Source organism: Lathyrus oleraceus, chromosome 3 (assembly GCF_024323335.1).
Source record: "Lathyrus oleraceus cultivar Zhongwan6 chromosome 3, CAAS_Psat_ZW6_1.0, whole genome shotgun sequence".
In the NCBI taxonomy this organism is placed as follows: Eukaryota; Viridiplantae; Streptophyta; class Magnoliopsida; order Fabales; family Fabaceae; genus Lathyrus; species Lathyrus oleraceus.
In genome coordinates, this window is record NC_066581.1 from 209,648,415 (window position 1) to 209,670,529 (window position 22,115).

Here is a 22,115-nt window from a genome sequence, read left to right on the forward strand (position 1 = left end):
CATGCACTCCTCCTTGGGCTTCCTTCTTCTCAACTGTTGCTCGTTCGACTCCCCATGATTGATGGTTTTGAGCCATATCTTCGACGAGGGCACTAGCTTCAGGATAAGGTTTGTTCATCAGCGCACCGCCTGCGGCAGCGTCGATGGTCATCTTAGTGTTATAATGAAGTCCATTATAGAAGGTCTGAATGATTAACCAATTTTCTAAACCATGATGTGGGCATGCTCTTAACAACTCTTTATATCTCTCCCAAGCTTCGAACAACGATTCTCCTTGGTTCTGGGTAAATCTAGTTATATGGTTTCGAAGAACGGCAGTCTTACTTGGGGGAAAGTATCTAGCAAGAAAAACTCTTCTAAGGTTATCCCAAGTCGTAATGGAATTGGGTGGAAGGGAATCTAACAATGATAGGGCTTTATCTCTGAGGGAAAAAGGGAATAATCTTAAACGGATTGCCTCAGGAGAAGCTCCATTGGTTTTAAAAGTGTCTGCTAATTGGAGAAAGATTTTTAAATGTTGGTTTGGGTTCTCAGTAGCGAGACCTGCAAATTGTCTCTATTGCACTAGTTGCAACATGGAGGGTTTAAGTTCGAAATTATTAGCTGGGATGGTTGGGTTTACTATACTAGAACTAGGTTCTTCGTTGGATGGTTGGGCGAAGTCCTTAAGAGGTCTTTGGTTTTGATCTTCGGCCATAGCTCTCCTAATTCTATGGAAAAATAAACGTGCGCGAGCGTAACGTTCAGGTTTCGCAAGAGGGTATACTAAGCTTCCGGTGCTGCGAGTTCTTCACATTGACCGACGGGTAATAGCCTAAGTCTAAACGATATAACAATAGGGTATGAAATTTGACGAAATTCCTCCCCGGCAACGACGCCAAAAACTTGATGCGTGCTTTTCGCAAGTATACGAACGCGTCAGAGTAATATAAAAGATTATCGAATCCACAGAGACCAAGCGTCAATCTATCGTTATCTATTAATATGGTGTTTATCAAAGGTAATCAAAATAGGTTTTTTTTTATAGTGTGCAATGAAAAGTAAAGTATTAAATTAAATTCAATTTATAAAGACAGGTTCGAATGTAATTCACATAATCAATTAATAATCCAAGTACTTGCTAATAGAACTACTTATGGGTAGTATTTCCTACTTTGAAAAGAACCAATTTAACAGGAACTGTCGCTTTCGTGTATTCAGAACCGAGTTGTACTCCCTAATCAAACCCTCTTATTGTCACTTATAAAAAGGCGCGCATTGCGTTAGAGTAGTAAACCTATTTTTAAGAAATATAGTATCTTGACTAAGTTGAAAAGTATTTTAACCTGGATTTCTTAAACAAAAGAGGTTCTCCCGAACCTGACTCTAAACTTATAAACGCGTCCGAAAATAGTTTTAAAATCACTTTTCTTTTTAAGTTAAAATCTCCTAATGAACTAAACAAAGCTCTTTCGCTGTATTTGAAATAGTTAAAAACAATTAAGTTTAAATAGACGTTGGACGACTTTCGATCTTACCCAACAGAAATTAAGTGCGGGAAAACTTAAGTTGAAAGCTAAAATAGCCCTTAAGTGTTTCTACGAACAATTGTACGGATTATCAGTTCAATTAGGATCCTTACATTCTAACCTTATAGGTTTAGTTAGACATGGTAAAGTAAAGGTGCATTTTAATTTAAATAAAAGTAGTGCGAGTGCGGAAAGTAAATAAAAGTAGTGCGAGTGCGGAAAGTAAATAAAAGTAGTGCGAGTGTGGAAAATAAATAAAGTAAAGCGAGTGCGGGAAATAAATGAAAGTAGTGCGAGTGCGGAAAATAAATGAAGTAAAGCGAGTGCGAGAAATAAATAAAGTAAAGCGAGTGCGAGAAATAAATAAAGTAAAGCGAGTGCGAGAAATAAATAAAGTAAAGAGAGTGAAAGAAATAAATAAAGTAAAGCGAGTGCGAGAAATAAAGTAGATAAAGGTAAAGCAATAAAAACCTGCTCCAATTGGAGGGTTGAATAAAATGCGAAACGGAAATGAAAATGGCAGCAGGATTAACTTCCTTCCAAAGTGCTCCAAACTCGATTACAGACTCGATCACAGACTTGATTACACAATTGTGGTAACACCCCAATGCGAAGCGATTACCACTTTAAAATACTGAATATATGCCTAAGTGAAACTAAGTTTGCTCTAAGTTTGCATCTGCTCTAAGTTTAGATGCCTAAACAAATGAAAACGAGTATGTATTTATAGGCAAGGAAAATAATGGAAATGACAAGGATGCCCTTCAGTTTGAAATTGGGAGGGAAACTTTTCTTCTTGTGGTGCCCGCCACAACCCTATGGCGCCCGCCATAAGAGCAAATTGTGGCGCCACAGTGGAGGTAGTGGGGAACGTGGCAGTTGAGGGAAGTTGAGTTATGGCACATCATGGCTGGGTCTATGGCGCCAGCCACAAGTGGAAAATGCTGAATTTAGGTCTTTTTAGCTCATTTTCACTCCTTTTCTCGATCGGGGCTCGGATTAAAGTTAAAACCTGAAAACAAAGAGAAACATAGTAATAACATAACAAAATAACAATAAAACCACTAAAATGCATGCGAAATCGGAGTCAAAAATACAGTGAAATTCAGTGTCATCAGATATGCCATTCGATTTTCATCTCGAGGGATATGATGAAATTCAACCTTTGTAAAGAAAGTTGAAATCCCCCTCGCATAGTCTTTATATGGTACCAAACCGGGTTGACTCGTGTCCCATTCTCCTTTGATCTGATTCACAACCAAAGTGGAATCACCAAAGACATCCAAATACTTGATTCTGAGATTCATGGCCTCCTTAAGCCCCATAATGCAAGCTTCATATTCTGCCATGTTGTTCGTACACTTGGAAGTCAACCTAGCTGTAAATGGTAGATGCGTGCCTTGAGGAGTAATAATCATTGCCCTAATGCCATTTCCATATTGATTAATAGCTCTATCAAATACCATGCCCCAACGGGAACCAGGTTCTGGCCATTCTTCAAGCAATGGTTCATCACAATCTTTCATTTTTAAGTACAAGGTCTCTTCATCAGGAAAGTCATACTGTACTGACTGGTAACCTTCAATTGGTTGGTGAGCCAAATGGTCAGCCAAGATACTACCTTTGATCGCTTTCTGAGATCGGTATTCAATATCATACTCTGATAACAACATCTGCCAACGGGAAATCCTCCCAGTTAAAGCAGGCTTCTCAAATATATACTTGATTGGATCCATTTTAGATATCAACCAAGTGGTATGACTCAACATATACTGACGCAGACGCTTAGCAGCCCAAGCCAATGCGCAACAAGCCCTCTCAAGCATAGAATACCGAGTCTCACAGTCGGTGAACTTCTTACTGAGGTAGTAGATTGCAAATTCTTTCTTCCCAGTTTCATCTTGCTGACCAAGAACACAACTCATACTATCTTCGAGCACAGTCAAATACATGATCAACGGTCTTCCTTCAACAGGTGGAGACAAAATCGAAGGTTCAAGCAGATATTCCTTGATATCATCAAAAGCTCTCTGGCAGTCTTCGGTCCAATCACAAGACTGATCTTTCTGAAGAAGCTTAAATATAGGCACACATGTGGCAGTCATGTGGGAAATGAATCTGGAAATATAATTCAAGCGGCCGAAAACCTCTGACTTACTTCTCAGTTTTGGGCGCAGGCATCTCTTGTATTGCTTTGACCTTGGTAGGATCAACTTCAATACCCTTCTCGCTGACAGTAAAGCCCAACAACTTACCAGAACGAACACCAAAAGTACACTTATTGGGATTCAAGCGGAGTTTATACTTCCTCAAACGCTGGAATAGCTTCAACAAATGCTCAACATGTTCCTCTTCATCAATAGATTTAGCAATCATGTCATCGACATATACTTCAATCTCTTTATGCATCATATCATGAAAAAGAGTAGTCATTGCTCTCTGGCTAGTTGCACCAGCATTCTTTAAACCGAAAGGCATCACTCTATAACAAAATGTTCCCCAGGGTGTAATGAATGCGGTCTTCTCCATATCTTCAGGTTCCATCTTGATCTGATTATATCCGCAAAATCCATCCATAAACGAAAATTCTTTGAACTTAGCAGTATTGTCTACCAACATATCAATGTGTGGCAGAGGGAAATCATCTTTCGGACTGGCTTTATTCAAATCTCTATAATCAACATACATGCGGACTTTTCCATCTTTCATTGGCACTGGCACAATATTGGCCACCAACTGTGGATACTCAGCAGTTACAAGGAAACCGACATCAATCTGCTTCTGAACTTCCTCTTTGATTTTCACAGCCATATCAGGATGCGTTCTTCTCAGCTTCTGCTTGACTGGAGGGCATTCTGGCTTCAACGGCAGTCTATGCTCCACAATCTCAGAATCCAAACCAGACATGTATTGATAGGACCAAGCAAACACATCTGAATACTCCCAAAGAAGATCAATCAACCTCTTCTTAACATCTGGACACAGTCGAGACCCAATCTTGACTTCCTTCACATCATCCTCAGAACCCAAGTTGACTAGCTCAATCTGTTCTTCAAACAGCTGAATAACCTTTTCATCTTGCTCAAGAAGACGAGACAATTCCTCACTCACTTCTACATCACTTTCCTCCTCGGCTTCAAACACAGGGAATTCAAAATTTGGAGAAGGAGAAGGATCATTGTATTCAATGGGGTTAAGAACCAACCTGCATAATGATTTGATATTTTGATTTTAGATAAGTGAATTTGTGACCAAATATTATGCAGATGGAAAATTATATTGTTTATTTATCTTTTTTGTTGTTGTTGTTGTGATTACCATTTTTCAGAATAAAGCAAAAAGTAAAAATAAACATCAAAGATGTGTATGAATAGAATTAATTTTATTGATGATCAAATTAAAATGCCTAAATAATGTTAACTTCTCCCTTAGGTATAGGAGAAGGATTTTAAAATATAAAAGCAATTACTTAGATCGATGCAAAATAACAGGAATATCAACAGCAGTCCAATTGTTGCATGTCTTTCCATGCGTTACAAAGTTGGTGCAGTCTTCCTCTTCGCTATGCTCTAGCACAACAGCTAAGTGTTGTTCATTGCCATGAATGAACCCTCCGCTACGGAAGTTGAGTTGCATATCTCCAGATCTAACAGTTGACGAGCCCTTCTGGAACCCTAAACTAGTTCTACCTTTGTTGTCGGAGACCTCTACCATGCGCCCCCATTGATCAACAACACCCTCTTCAACAATCTTCTAAGCATCTTTCAGCGAGGACATAGGTGCCCCAACTCTCTTCTCAGCAGCAATAGATAAGGCTTAGAATGGAGTTCCAACCTCATCCTCAGCTTCTACATACGAGAAAGATGACATATGGCTAACCAATAGCGCTTTCTCTCCACCAACAATCACTAGCTTTCCATTCTTGACAAATTTGAGCTTCTGATGCAGAGTAGAAGTAACGGCTCCTGCCTCATGACTCCATGGCCTTCCCAATAAACAGTTGTAGGCCGGGTGGATATCCATTACTTGAAAAGTAATATGAAAATCACTCGGACCTATCTTAACCAGAAGGCCCACTTCACCAATTACCGTTTTGCGCGAACCATCAAAGGCTTTCACGATTACGCCACTATACCTCATGGATGCTCCTTGATAAGATAGCTTTGACAAAGTTGACTTCAGAAGCACATTGAGTGACGAACCGGTGTCAATAAGCACATTTGACAAAGCATCTTCCTTACAGTTCATTGAAATATGCAAAGCCAAATTATGATTTCTTCCCTCCTTAGGGAGTTCTTCATCACAGAAGCTCAAATTATTGCATGAAGTTATGTTAGCCACAATGTGATCAAATTGATCCACAGTAACATCCTGCTCTATGTATGCCTGTTCAAGAATTCTCTGTAGTGCTTCTCTATACGCTTTAGAATTCAAAAGCAGAGACAACACTGAGATCTTTGAGGGAGTCTGGAGCAGCTGCTCAACCACATTAAATTCACTTCTTTTAATCAATCGGAGTACCTCATCATCATCATTGGCTTTCAAGTTGCTGGATTCACCAGACTTATCTTTTGAACAACCCACTGAATCTACACTGGGCACCTCCGCCTTCTTACCAACACTCATTTCTTCTTTATTCTCCGGGAACACTGGTCCAAACACTCGACCACTACGACTCACCTTCTTTACATCAGCAATGCTCACCACTGAACTGGTCGTAGGTAACGGGACCTCTTGACCATTCTTTATCATTGTAGCATTGTACTGGTACGTTACAGCCCTATCAGATGAATACAGGACTGAGCCCGCTAACCGTATTACCAACGACGATACTGATCTTTGACTGACATTCTTGTTGCTGCTGCTATCATACTGAATTACTAACCACTCTTGTTACTTGAAAACGGGCACTATGACATTGACGTCGTCATCTACATGATGAGATTGGACAATCTGGATCATGCCTTCATCCATCAGACGCTAGATGTCCCTTTTCACCATATCACACCCTCTTGGGTTCACACTACAAACAACACAACCATCATGGTCATGTTCACAGTCACTCACCAAACAGATATCTTTGTGCATCTGCACCAAAGATCTTCGAATAAATCGGATATCAAAAATCTTGAATTCTCCAGGACAACCATCCACCATATTCACTGAAGAGTTCCCATGAGCGGGCAAAGGGTTAGCTTTCACATTTGGCGCGCGGTCCTCAAAGGACACCATACCACTCTTCATAAGCTTTTGAACCTCATATTTCAATGGATAGCAGTTTTCAATATCATGCCCGGGTGCGCCCTGATGAAAAGCACAACGAAGCTCAGGTTTATACCACCAGGGAAGTGGTTCTGGGATCTGCGGTGGGTTCCTTGGTTGAATCAAATTCTTGAGAACTAACGAGGGGTATAACTCTGCATACGACATTATTATTGTTGTTGGTGTTTGTTCTCTGTTGCGGTTGTTGTTGTTGACATTAATGTTGTTGTTGTTGGATTGGTGTTGCTTGTTGATTAGAAAATAATAGAATTACTGATGAAACTTGATGATGATAATGTTGACGGGGTGGTGGATTTCTTCTGATCTGAGGCCTCCTCTGCCTCCCACTAGAAATTGCATTTGTCTCACTGTCTTTCTTCTTGCTGAAACTATTCCCATACCTCTTACTTGTCGATGCCTCATCTTTTGACAATCGTCCTTCACAGACCCCTTCTTAAAGTCTCATCCCCATATTTACCATTTCGGTAAAATCACTGGGGGCACTGGCGATCATGCGTTCATAATAAAATGAACTCAGGGTTTTCAAGATGATTTTTGTCATCTCTTTCTCCTCCAAAGGAGGAGTGATCTGGGCAGCCAACTCCCTCCATCTCTGCGCATACTCCTTGAAAGTCTCCTTGTCTTTCTGAGACATGGACCTCAACTGGTCTCTATCCGGCGCCATGTCCACATTGTACTTATATTTCTTTACAAAAGCCTCTCCTAAATTGTTGAAAGTGAGGATGCTTGCACTATGCAACCCCATATACCAACGGAGTGCAGCACCAGTCAAACTATCCTGGAAGTAGTGAATAAGCAATTGGTCATTATCTGTCTGGGTTGACATCTTGCGGGCATACATCACAAGATGTCTGAGCGGACAAGAGTTCCCCTTAAATTTTTCAAAGTCAGGCACTTTGAATTTCACCGGGATTTTAACATTGGGTACCAAGCACAATTCAGTAGCACTCTTCCCAAACAGATCTTTACCTCTCAGCGTTTTCAATTCCTTGCGTAGCACAAGAAATTGATCTTTCATTTCGTCCATCTTCTCATAAACATCCGGACCCTCAGACGGATCGGATTGATAGATGGTATCCTCTACGCGAGGCAAAGTATGCACAACCGGAGGTGGCACAGACATGACTGGGCTAGATGTCGGCATGGAAGCAAAAGTAGGCGCAAAGCCTTCTGGCACAAAGTTGGGCGGCATTCCCCACGGGAATATGACAGGCAAGTTTGGTGCGAAGTGGGCGATATCAGCAGGCATGGTAGAGGTAACCACCTCTGAAGTAACAGTCCTCGCGGGAGGAGTTGCAGGCGTTGGAGAAGCTTGACTCTGAGCAGCAAGAACTGACTCCATCATGGCAGTCAGCCGAGCGATCTCGTCCTTCAGCTTTATGTTCTCTTGCTCAAGATGTTCCATGATTCTCAAATGATTGGCTCTGGTGTTGTACGGGTGAGTCAGCTTGGCTAGAGCACAGAAGAAACACCAATCAGACACCTGGCAAAAACCTGCTTATGCAAATGATGCATGAAATGTAATGCTTGATTATTTTTCCAAGGAACTTACTGTATTATTTGCAAATATATAATATTTAAATGGCAATTGCAATAATTTGATATGACCAAAAATGTCTTTTTATTTATATAAATTGGAAGGATTACACTGAGTACAATTTCATAAACCAAAATAAAAAGATACAAGAGAAAATGAGACTAGTCATCCTAAGGATCCCTAACAACAGTGTCAGAAGATATGGCTGAAGGCACGTACTTCCTTCGAATGCGACGAATCTCGGTCTCAATAGAAGCCTTCATCTGAGTCTTCTCGAGGACAAGCTGATCAATAATCTTCTTAGAAGCAACGGAAGGCTGAGGCATGCTAGAAGATGAAACCTATGGCTTTCTCTGTCTCTTCGTCACTCAGTCTTCAAGTAGTTCAATCAGTGCATATTTATCCTTAGACTCCAACTGCAACTCTTCATGCTTTTTGCTCAAAGCACGGAAACGCTCTTCCCACATATCCTTCTCTTGCTTCATCTTGATGAGCGCGTCTTCCAACTCCTCTACATCCTGGTTAGGGAGAGTTAATGGCTCAACCATAACCATAGACATAGGTCTTTCGCAAGGATAAGGCATCTTCAACTCCAAAGCTCTCTTCTTCACCCAAAGAGTGTAAGCTTCCAAAGCTACACAATTGCACGGACCAAGCTCGGATCTTCCTTTCCTATGCACATTATGCCAAACATGCACAATCTTCTGCTTCAAATGTTAGGGATATTTACCCTCTTCGTAGAAAAGACCTTCTAACAACATGTTATTAGGTTTGTCTCTCAAGGGGAACCCAAGTTGACGACGAGCCAAAGCAGGGTTGTAGTTAATTCCTCCTTGTGTACCATTGAGAGGCACATTAGAGAGTTCACCACAACTGTCAATAATCTCCAAACTGCTTAAAGATGGATCATACCAAACTATATCATCATTAGTGAGAGACATAAGTCTCTGAGACCACCGTAAACATTGTTTGTTCTCCACAAAAGCAGGCATCTGAGGCAGGTGCGAAATAAACCACTTGTACAAAGAGGAATGCAACAGACAATCGTTCCACCACCTTTAGAATTCCTTAGATGCAAAGAGAAATACATATCACCCAACAAAGTAGGTACCGGATTCCCAATCAAGAAAAGTCTAATGGCGTTAACATCAACAAAACCGTCAATGTTAGGGAATAAAGCTAATCCATAAATGAGCAACACAAAGATAGCTTTAAAAGCGTCCATACTACCAGCCTGAGCAAAAGTAGTAGCTTCCTTGATGAGGAAAACAGATGGCAACCCAAATAACCCTCCTTTCTTCACCCAATGAGCCTCTATCTCAGACTTCTTCAAGTGAAGAGCTTCAGCAATAATACTAGATTGGAGAATCTCCTCCAATCCACTAAAAGACAATCTACTAGAAACATGTATCCCAAAACGATGAGATTACTCCTCCAACGTAGGCACAAGCTGAAAATCTGGGAAAGTGAAACAACGGTAGAGAGGATCATAAAACTGCACTAGCACACTCAAAAGATCTTCAACCACATCAACAGACAAAATGGACAGAAGCTTCCCATGACGTTGTTTGAAGTCCAAGGGATCTAATACAAAAGATGCTAGCTTACTTAACTCTTTCAAGTCGGGGCATCTGAAACTGTACTTCTTAGTGTTCCTTCGTCCACAATCCATGGTCTGAAAATATTTGCAAATGATACCTTAGTTCCTTGAAATTTTCATGTGATGAATGTTAGGATGCACATGAATGCATGAATACAACAATCACAAATAAGGGATCACACACAAGTCAAACAAAAGGTCAAGGGATGAATCAAGTCATTATCAAGATCAATCATCCATTTTGGTGGATTATGGTTTACACCTTATTAGCACCCAAGTTCCATTGATATTGACAAGACTTGATTGGATCAACCAAGAATCAAGGGTTTGTTGCAAGTCACGAGCATGGAGTCTGGGTAAGAACTGTCCCAAAGGAGTGAATTAAAGATAAAAACTTGTAGATCATGTTCTAAAAAGTTCCCAGAGTCTTAATTCCATCTATCGGATATTATAGGTTAAGATGACTGACTCATCGACCCATAATATTCTCAAGAGAAACTCGTCTGAGTGTAGTATCACGTAACAACTGTTATCAAGTCTACACTTGAAAAATTTCCGCACTATGTCCTAAATAGGCCAAGATGGGTTAAATGTTCTAAGGTCCCCAGCTTCTCGGACCCAATTAGAGATAGTAATGCCTAACTACAAATACTTGTGTGACATTTCTAAATCCAAAGGAGTCTCCACTAAGCAGATGGATCTCAAGCCAACTTGTTAAGGACTACTCCACACAAGTCGAACATGACTATACCATCCTCCTATCTTAATTTCACTCAAGTTCGGGTTAGAACTTATCTCACCACTCAGGGATCACCAAGCACAACAAGTGGATTATATCACACATACATATATACAAAAATCACATATATACAAATATATTCACACAAAAAGTAGGCTAAACCCACTGGAGACTACTCCCCAGCAGAGTCGCCACTTAATTTTTGTAGCGGGAAATTCATGATCATCAAGCTATTGACAAGCTAGAGATCAAATAACAAGAGTCGCCGCCGCGCTTTTATTGTTTCCAAGGGAAAAGGGAAAAAGTACGATCAAAACCCAAAAAGTAAGAAGTTTTCAAATAAAAAGTAATAAAAGTCAGAGATCACAGGTAAGGGGGTTGGTTACACAGAGGGAAGGTGTTAGCACCCAAAGTGTCCTAGGTACTCCTAGGGAGCCCTTTTTGTGTGCATATGTATTTTGTACAAGGTGATGTTTACAAACAAATAGAATGGGGGGATGAGAAAAGAATTCATTAATTATATTTTTGTGTTTGACAAGACTTTCGGTCTTGTGCCTACGTACCAACATAAAAATGAGGGATCAAAACCTCGTAGTTTGTGATACAAATTTCAAAATGGATGCATTGATTTTAATAAAAATTAAGTTTGAAAGGCACAAAGGCCTAAAAATGATTTGAATGAGTTAGTTCTTTTTAAATTTTTGAAAGTTTAAGTCAAGTATAGTTAAGTTTATTTACAAGTTTGATTTAAGAAAATAAGTTTGAAAATGCAATGGCTTAAGGCCAAAGTTTCTATCTTTTTGCAAAAATGGTCAAAGTTTAGAACAAAAGTAGTTCACACAAAGAAGATTTTTAAAAGTGGAGGGAGAGATTTTGAAATTAAAGAAATGGGGAGAAGATGAAGAGACTAATCCTATGCACAAAAATTAAAAGTTTAGAGTTGAAAAGATCTGACCAAATGGGTAGCAATCCAATAGACAAGTATGTCAATAGAAACCCAGAATTCCCTTGGACTTTTAGAATCAAACAACACACAAACGCATAATTATATCAATCTTGAAGAGCAAAGGCGTCAAATAAAGATGGCCTCATCCAAGCTTATCCACTTCATGATCTTCTTCAAAATAACCCATGTAACAGATGAATTCTACAAGTCACAGGTTCAAAATAACAGCTACACCATGATCATGTTGCAGAGGAATCTAGAGAGATCTTCAAAGATGTATCAGATGAATTTCAAATTTGCAAGCACTTGGTTCTTCAACCAGTTGGTATTGGCCAAATCCATTAGCAAATGAGGTTGCCTAGATTCTAAGTCCATTTGTCCAAGATAAAGCCAACAGTCCACTCAAAAGTTTTTTTAGGTTTATTATTATTATTATTATATGCATTAATGGTCAAAGACCACACAAACAAACAAAGTATACACAAACAAAATAATATCACACAATATGGTCCAAATGGACAAAGTGAAAATTGCATTAACATAAACAATTAGAATGATATGAACAATGGCAAATGAAATAGAGTGCTAAAAGTAAATTGCATTAAAGTAAAAGCTTGAAGTTAAAAGTTAATAGTTAGTTTTGTTTTGCTTTTTATTTCAAGACATTCTTTGGAGAACACTCAACCCACTTATCACAAGCATGGATCCTTGAACTAAAACATCTTCTAAAGGAAGGAAAGAAGACCAAGTTTCCACACAATACCATGAAAGAGGGGAGACTTACAATCTCACTAACTAGAATGCTTATGCCTTTTATGTCACAAATTTAGCGCTATGTTAAGCAACCGTAATTGGACTTATGTAGAAGTCATAACTATTTGAGGTTGGGCAATAGACTTTTTGTGTTAATGCATGTTGGAGACATAGTATTATGAACTATGCTCATGAAACATACCACACAAAAAATATCCAAAAGGTGTGGCCTAATCTCATCTATACTCATGTCAATTTTTCAATCAACTAGCATTAGGACTTTCAGATGTCATAGGCCAAATGTAAATAAATGAATGAAGAAGAGAAATGAGATGAAGTGGAAGGGGAATGAATGAGATCACAAATTGGTCAAAGGAGGACTTTTACCAAATTAATATCATTCATTCATTTTGGGAGATGGAATGTACATTCCATCAATCCTCTAAATCCAATGATATTAACTTGACAAAGTCAAATCAACCTTGACCAAGGCCCAACAACAAATAGCAAACTCAAACAAGTCAATACAAATGGTCAACAAAATTTAATTGGTATTTATTCAATTAAAAATAATAAAATAGTGCATTTAAATCAAATATGTTTTGTCCAATTCCTAAAATCTCCTCAAAACACCAAAGAAATAGCCATGAGATTTATCATAGGTCAAACAAGGTCAAAGAACCTTGGAGAAAAAATTTCATAATTTTTGGACATTTAAAAATATTTTTAAACAATTAAAAACAAATGCAAAATCAATTAATTCATGAAAAATATTAATAATGATCCAAAAAATGATTTTAATTCAGAATATGAAAGAGAAAAATATTTTAAATTTTTTGGTGAAAGTCCCATATTTTTTGGATCAATATTGATTTTAATATGAATTATTGAAGAAAATGCAATTAAAAATAAAATTCAGAAAATCTAAATTACGTGGACCATCTGATCTCCCTCATTAATTGAGATGGTAGATCAGATGGCCAGGAGCGCGCGTTCCACATGTTCATCAGTCAACAGCGCTACACAATTGGTATTTAAAACAAACGCTTAGGATTAAAACGTGATGGATGGATCCTATGGTTCAAAGCCTTGCTAGCTCATCGTCGGAGCCAGAGCTCCGGTTATCTTCTCCGGTGGACCTCACCGGACTGGTCCACCATGAACCATCACCATAAAGAAAAATAAGGACATGATCTTAAAGAAAAAATGGCACTGAGCTCGAATCTAACCTCCATTCACTCCAACTTCAAATATATTGAGAGATATGTGGAATTGAAATTTGAGGTACATGAACTGAGTTGCTTCAATTTAACCTCAAAGCAACTCAATCTTCTTGCCTACATTGGTAGGACTTCAGACAACCAAAGAATCAATGGAATTGAGCAAGAATTTGAGAGAATCAAAGAGTTCAAAATTTCTGGAAAATACCTTCAATGAAGGTGTGGATTCGATGGATCTTGATCTTGCTTGTGCTTGGTCTCACTCCACTTGCTTGCAGTTGAAGGATTGAATGGTTTAGAGGCAATGGATTCCCGGAGAATTGAATTCTAAATCAGTGGAGATTCAAGCTCAAATTCAAACGAATTTATCAGGTTTATCCTTTGAGAATTGAGGGTTTGAAGTGGGGGATCAAAGCTGGCGCTAATGTGTCTCCAATTTTGAGCAATTGAAGCTCTATTTATAGTTGAAATGGTTGATAATTGCACACTCATTTTCACTTTCCGAATTTGGAAAATGGTGATGCAATGGTGCATGGGCGTGCATAGGCCCATGAAATGATGGCTTGAGGTCCAAAATTGAATATCAGATGCTTTGAAGTAATCTTGGATAGCAAGGCAAATGTACATTGATGCTTGAAGTTTGATCCTTGCCAAGTGATATCACCCTGTTTAAGCCATACGCAGCCTATGCATTTCTTGTCCAAAATGAATGAATTTGAGCTATTTGGAAAGGTGAGATCAAGAGGAAAAACTTTCATGTTCAACACTTTTTCATTTGGAGCTTGGAACTTGGAGAAATTTGAGGTGGAAGTTTGGAAATTTTTGACATATCAAATTTTTTCTAAGTGTCAAGCCATATGTCTCAATATTCCACCTTGCTTAACTTTTTATGTGAGCTTCAAATGAGAAAAGTGTCTTCATAAAAGTTGTACCTCTTTTAAATACCTTCAAAATGGTCACCAATTTCATGTCATTTGGGTTTGAAATGATAGAGTTATGAATTTTTGAAGTTTGGAAAAATCACTTGATCAATGGTATAGGTCAAAAGTGACCTATAATGTACCCTCATATCACATGCTCAAAAAAGTTGAATTAGCTCCCACTCTAAACATAAAAGTTGAAGTAGACACATTGAATTTGATTATGCAACTTGTAAATCTTCCATCTCATAAAAGTTGAGCAAGTCATGGCCTTGGGAAGTTGACTTTCAAATTAGGGTTTAGATAAAATGACCTATAATGTTTCAACATAGAAAATGATTTTCCAACCAAAACTAGCTCTAGGTATCAACATGAAAGTTGTTTGGAATGTCATTTAGAGTAAGTTTTCTCTTGGAATCATTTTCATATGGTGAAAATTGCAGGAGATAGGGTCTAGGGAGACCTAGTTTTGATTAGATGAATTCATCTGGCCAACCACCATCAACCAACTTGCTAACTTCCAATTCTCTTGACTCTCTTGGCTCATGGTAGATCATATATGCATAAGATGATGAAATTTCAAGTGTCCCTTTAGAAGTTTGATCAATTGGTGAGATAGCTTGTTGGAGAAGTTACTCAAGATACCCAATCAAACTAGGGTTTCCAAGGAAAATCACCCTCAAACTCTTGAAGAAAACTTGATCAATATAATATGTAGAGAACATTGGGACTCATATATGATGCTCATAACCATTATTGGGTCAATTCTTGTTTGTTCTCTTTGTTCATGAGGGTCTCAAACCCTAGATGTGATCTTGATGAATCAATGAGATTATGCCCTACCTACAAAAAGAGTTAGACAAATACAAAGGCATATTTTTGGTATTTTGGTTAGTGAAATTATAAAATACAAGTATGATACAATCACAAAGTGCTTGGTGATCTCTCCCAAAACAAACCCAATGAAGGAGGGGTAAGGAGGATGCCAAGGTATGATCCCAATGCTAATGCTTATGATGGAATTACATGAGGGATCTTAGGGTCAAAATTGGGGTCTTACACCATGTCTGATTAAATCCTTAGGTATCGGTATGTAAAGACCATCGAAACGATGGGATTCGTAGATAGTCGGTGTTGATTTTTATAAAACTTATTTTTTCGGTTTTAGTTTCTTATTTTATTCAAACTGTTTTTCGTATGAGAGTACGAAACAAACTAAGGTTACGATCAAGAAGAACGGGAGTTTGAGATTTTAACCAGATAGCTGAAACTAGGCATTAATCCTAAACACAACGAGAGCGCTTTAGGATTAATTAGACTTTATTCATATTCAAAAAATACTTTTAAATTCAAAATGAGACCGCGAGAGCCAAGCATTCTGGTTTAGGAGTATGGTCAGAGTCAATAAAAACGAGAGTGTGAGACTAAGTCCTTTCTATAAATAATTTCTACTGAAAAATATTTTGACCAATAAGATTACACCAAATATCTATCGAATCCCCGAAGTTTGATGTGTTACACACCGATATCCCTTTATCAAATATCTTTATTAGTATCATGTTTAAGTTATAGTTATTTCTCTTCATCCCTCCAATCTTAGAATGATCATCAGCCTTAGATTTACATAGTAACATTAGATAACGATAAATTCGATTATTAGTCATTGTGGGTTCGATAATCTTTAAAACTACGCAATAGGACTGTGCACTTGCAGTCAGGAATCCCATAGACTTACTAAGTCGCGATCAAGTTTTTGGCGCCGTTGTCGGGGACTAATTTAGTCGATATCGTAACTCCAGTGTTGCCCAGTATAGACTAAGGCAAACAATTCATTTTCCCTTTCTACATTTGTCAAGTGTATGCCAAGTACTCGCTCTCAAGGTCAGAAGTTAAAGCCACCGTTCGACGAACCTGAGCGTTATCTTATATTACAACGCCGGATACGAGACTTGATACAAGAACATCGTATCAAGCTAAATCTTCCCGATCTTAATATCCCTATTCCTAAACTAGTTATTCAACCAGAGATGGCTGAAGGACTGCAAAACTGTCCTCTTAAGTACTACGCAATCCCTTCGTAGGATGAACCACATAACAACATCGCTGCCCCTACCATCGAGGCCAATAATTTCGAGCTAAAACCTTCGTTGTTGTCAGCCGTTCAGCAAAACCAATTTTCAGGTAGTCCCACGGAGGACCCGAACCTACATTTGTCAGTGTTTTTTCAATACGCAGACACAGTTAAAGCAAATGGTGTCAGCCTAGAAGCTATAAGACTACATCTTTTCCCATTCTCATTAAGAGATAGAGCTAGAGCTTGGCTCCAGTCTCTACCATCCAACTCTGTCACTACATGGAACGAGTTGAAGAAAGTTTTCTTAGCCCGATATTTCCCACCTAGTAAGACGGCTATGCTAAGAGCCCAAATAAACGGGTTTAAACAAAAAGATAATGAATCATTTTTTGAAGCTTGGGAGAGATGCAAAGACATGATGAGGCTTTGTCCATATCACGGTCTAGAAGAATGGTTGATCATTCATACCTTTTACAACGGTCTCTTGTACAACACAAGATTGACAATAGACGTCGCTGCAGGTGGCACACTGATGGATAAACCCTACAATGAGGCCTATCAACTTATCGAAAGTATGGCCCAAAATCATTACTAGTGGGGAAGCGAAAGAACCTCCATAGAGAAACCTCCAATGCAAAGGTAGATGCTCTTACTCAAAAGAGAGACAACTTGACCATAACACCCGCATCCACCGTGGCTACCGTAGCACCAAACTGCGAGATATACAGAGTTCCAGGGCATGCTACTCTAGAACGTTAACTCTTGACAGGAACCTCCATAGACCAGGTGAACTATGCTTAAGGAAACCCTTACTCAAACACCTGTAACCCAGGTTGGAAGAACCATCCTAACTTTTCGTACAAAAACAATAATGCGTTGTATGCACCTAACCAACCACCTGCTGTACCACCAGGATATCATAAAGCTGCCACAAATACTCAAAATGCTCCTAGGAAGTCAAACCTAGAAATAATGATGGAAAACTTCATAGCTACCCAAGCCCAAACGAATAAGGATTTCCTAAATCAAAACATACACCCTAGTGAGAAAATCAAGCAGTTAGCGAACAAGGTAGACGTGTTAGCCACCCATAACAAAATGTTGGAAACACAAATTTCGCAAGTGGCGGAAACGATAAGCACCTACTGCTGCTCCTGCAGGCACATTTCCGGGACAACCGCAACCAAACCCGAAAGGTCATGCAAATGCTATTATACTACGAAGTGGGAAAGAACTAGACAGACCGACTGACCCTAGAATTCAAAACCCATCCATGCACTAAGACCCTGGTAAGGAAATTGAGAAGGAATACGATCAAGAGGAAGATAAAAACGAGGAGGCCGTAGAGAAAGAAGAACCTTATGTGCCTCCACCACCATATAAACCCCATATCCCTTATCCTTAAAGACTTGTTAAATCTAAAAGTGTAGGGCAATTTAAAAAATTCGTAGAGCTTCTAAAACAGTTGAATATCACAATACCCTTTACACAAGCCATTACTCAAATGCCTCATATGCTAAGTTTCTCAAAGAAATCTTATCTAACAAGAAGAAGATAGAGGATAACGAAATCGTTACACTTACTGCTGAGTGTATCACCATAATACAAAACAATATGCCTCCTAAGCTGAAATACCTAGGTGTCATATCCCAATTTTGTCCGAGCTTTTCAAAACTTTCATTAGCCCGAAGGCATGAGGCCCAAAATCAAAGTTTGAGGATTTCACTAGAGGGAGAGGTTAGAGTTCTTTTGGTCATCACCTTAACATCAGGGTTGCATCGATCACCCAAAACCCTAATGGCCACGTCTCGTTGCATTTTAGGATTCATGTCATATCACAACTAGGGATCCATAATGCGACAAGTTTCTTGAGTAGAGGGGGAGCTCATTTTTACCTAGTAATCATATGGGTCACTAAAGTAGCGTTTACTTGTTAAAATCGGGCTAGCGGTTACAGGGATTTAATTGGTTATTAGTAACCCATTAATCTTGGTGTATACCATCATAGTCCATGGCATCTCTTACTCCATTTATAGTTTGCCTTGAAGGATTACATCTCATTGGTTTAAGATTATAAGCATTGTATGGCTCATAAGCGCAACTTGTATCTTATCAACAAGCCTTCTCGTTGATTCACAAATTTGATGAATTGATATGCTCCATCACATCTCATTGCAAACATATATATTGAATGTGTGCTTTGCTCACCTACGTCGACCTATTGATCATTTTTAGAATCAACGAATTCTTGATAAAGGACATACTCATGGTGCTCCATTCCATTTTTGGCATTTTTGTTATTTTAAAGGCTAAGTCATGATGTGAGAAATCCTTTTGAGATTAAGAATTAATTGTTTGAAATAGGTGATTCAAGGGAAATTTAAGTCACTTATTATAACTTCATGCCAAGCCTCTTTTTCTGGATGCGGGAAGGATATTCATTTGATTTGGGATTTTTAAAGTCACCGGTTCTACACACAAAACTTCATATGTTCATTACAGTAAGAACTCTTGTTTAGTTCCCTACTAAGACAAAATTCCTGGATATTGCTACAAGTGTGCTAAAGTACGTAGACAATGAGTATGATGTGGGTAATCCTTTTCTACTACGTTATTACATAATTTGAGTCGAAAAGAAAAGCTCCCAACGCATCATGGTTAATGTCATGTGCCGTTAAATGTTACAGTTGTGTTTGTCCTTCCACGAGAGGTGTCCAAGAGTACCTGATAAAAAAAACGAACCAAGTCATGACCGGAGGATGAGCAACTTGACATGAATTCACCCGACAAGGTAGAACACAATGTACCTGGAACATATACTACTATAAGCCAAGAATGTATTAATAAACCAATGTCAACCATACTGCAATGCTTTGAAATATAAACAAAGTAATAAAGAATGGGATCACATATCCCACAAGCACAACATGAGGCCAAGAACACTAAATGAGTATGAATGGAGTATGCACATGTCATACCCCGATTTTGGTCCTGAATTTTTTTCATTTTTTTTATTTTTCATTTGGCACTTGGCCTAAAGTTCATTTGCATACATTCATGACCAAAGTCAACCGTCCATTCCCAAATCCATATTGTTCGATTTTGATAAACATTGGTCATTATCTAGGCCTTTTCGATCATGGTGCTTTTGATTATAAAATGGATTCTAATTATTTGACTTTTTAATTTTCAATTTGATTTTAATTTCGAATTAAGTCTAATTCCAAATTTCAATTTAATCTTAATTGTTTTTTTTTACTAATGATTCAAACTCTAATTGATTTTAATTTTCAAATAAATGTTAGAATTGATATCAAAGTAATTTTAACAAATTATAGATTAATTTGATTTTAATTTGGTTTTATTGGTTTTTTTTAATTTAAATTGACATTTAGATTAGTTTTGGATTATTTCTAAAAATCCATATCCATTTTTATAATCAAATATCCATTTCCATAAACCAAGTTACAACCATTATTATTCTTTACAATCACTTCAATCAAGTTCAAACTACAACCATAACCATACAATTCAATAAACATTCATTCATAATCCAAAGAAATTCCATACATACTCCTTCATTCATGCACATATTTTACTATTTCATACTTTTACATTTGTCACATTTTTAAATTTGCATTTCATATTTTCTTCATTTCACATTGAGACTTTCCATTCATTCATGTTTAAAGATTCCCACACAATAATTCATATTCCAAATCATTCATTCATGACCAAGGGCCTTCTCACATTCATTTAATCATTGTCATTCATTCGCACGGTATATGATTAGTTCATGATTTTAAAAGTATCTCACAAGAATACTTGGAAGTTCTAAGGCAAGGAACAACTATGTTTTGCTACGAGAAACACCAACTGTTCATTCACACAATGTCATATTTTTTTACAAATCATAAGTTTGTCCAAGGCATACTTAATTTACAAGAAAAACAGTTGGCACTTGAATCTTTGTTACAAAAGAGGGACACATTCATTGTGCTTCATACATGGAGATTGCTATAAACATACATTATTGTCCAAATCAAGCTGGAAAGCTACCTGGCTGCAGTTGGATTGAAATACAAAATTTTGTCTCGGACGACCTAGGGAAGACATCGAGTTAGATCAGGGATCACTTCAGTTGTCATCTTTGTATAAAGACCCAAACCAGTATTCAGAGCAAAAAAATTCAGAAATTTAAGAATCCCATGGTAAAATGAATAACCTGTTGAAATCACAGCAGTCTCGAAGGATGCCAAGAAACAGGCAGGCTAATAGAATAACAGAGAAATCCCATGGGAGTGATGCTTTGGTGTGATCACCTGTTAAACCACCAAACAAGGGCATCTTGGATGAATCACGTGAGAAAATTAAAGTTGAGGCAATTGTTCCTGCAAAGAGTGATCAGCAGGTGCATAATTTAAGAAATAAGAGGGCTGAAATGGAGAGATATATTTCAAAACCTGCATTCAAGCTACCATCTCAGCAAGCAACAAATATCAGTTAACTCAGTTAGCCAAAGACCCGAGCAAAACAGTTATGGACAATCAGAATATACAAACTCCCTTTCAAAGAAAGAAAGTTGAGAATATTATTAAAGTTGCTGAAAAGCAATCTGGCTTGACAGTAAGCCAACATCATTATATTTCACGCTATCGGTCTCGCAAAGTGACAAATCAGACAGTTTTGGAGATTAAGGATCAAATTATCAGAGCCAGAGCATACTTGGGATTTTTTTCCACCAAGCAGCACCTCACACTTGGTGAAGGAGTTGAGGATGAGAATTGAAGAGATGGAACGCGTTGTTGGAGAAGCTACCAAAGATTCAGATCTTTCAAGGAGTGCTTTGCAGAAAATGAGACACATGGAGGGTTCACTGTCTAAAGCCAACTGTGCTTTCTCAGACTGCTCTGCTATGGCTGCTAAGCTCCATGCGATGAATGATAACGCCGAAGAACAAGTTCGTTCTCATCAACAAGAAATAATCCATCTTGTTCATCTTGCTGCTAATGACACAACCGAAACGCCGATAAAATCACCAAAATTACAACCTGTGACCTGCACAAAAACACACCAAGATAGAATAAACTTGCAATCTTGAGCCAAGTCAAAACATGAAGCGACATGCAGCAATACCCTGGACAAGATCAATATCAACAGGCCTATGTCGAGCCTCAACCTCATCCTCAAATGCAGCATCCACAACCTCAAGGTTACAAGAGTTTTCACTGCGGTAAAACACGAGTAATTAGCAAGGCTGTAGAAAATTCAGGAAAATACCCGGAATGGAATTGAGACAAAGTAGAGTAGGAAAGTGCGTAGATAGTATTACCGTTTCCAGATTGTAGTATCAAAGGAGACAAACCAAAGTCTGAGCGCCTTAAAGCAACACAAAAGATACCCCTTTGGATCTCTTTTGGACAACTAAAAACCCTAACATAGTGAGTATAAGAGAGGAGGGGCGGATACAGTGAGGGCGGCCGCGATTTCGAGAGAAGAAGGAACCCTAAATTCGGAGGACGAAAAAACCCTAGA

The 22,115-nt window shown here is 38.3% G+C and overlaps 2 non-coding genes across 2 annotated transcripts; one reads left to right on the top strand and one right to left on the bottom strand.

The window, feature by feature from the left end:
- Window positions 1–206: 206 nt before the first annotated feature.
- LOC127132959 (small nucleolar RNA R71) lies at window positions 207–313 on the top strand. Its single transcript, XR_007806961.1, has one exon. It is a non-coding gene; the product is annotated as a small nucleolar RNA R71 (small nucleolar RNA).
- Window positions 314–16,917: 16,604 nt separating this feature from the next.
- On the bottom strand, window positions 16,918–17,024 carry LOC127133573 (small nucleolar RNA R71). The gene has a single exon (XR_007807528.1). It is a non-coding gene; the product is annotated as a small nucleolar RNA R71 (small nucleolar RNA).
- Window positions 17,025–22,115: the final 5,091 nt, after the last annotated feature.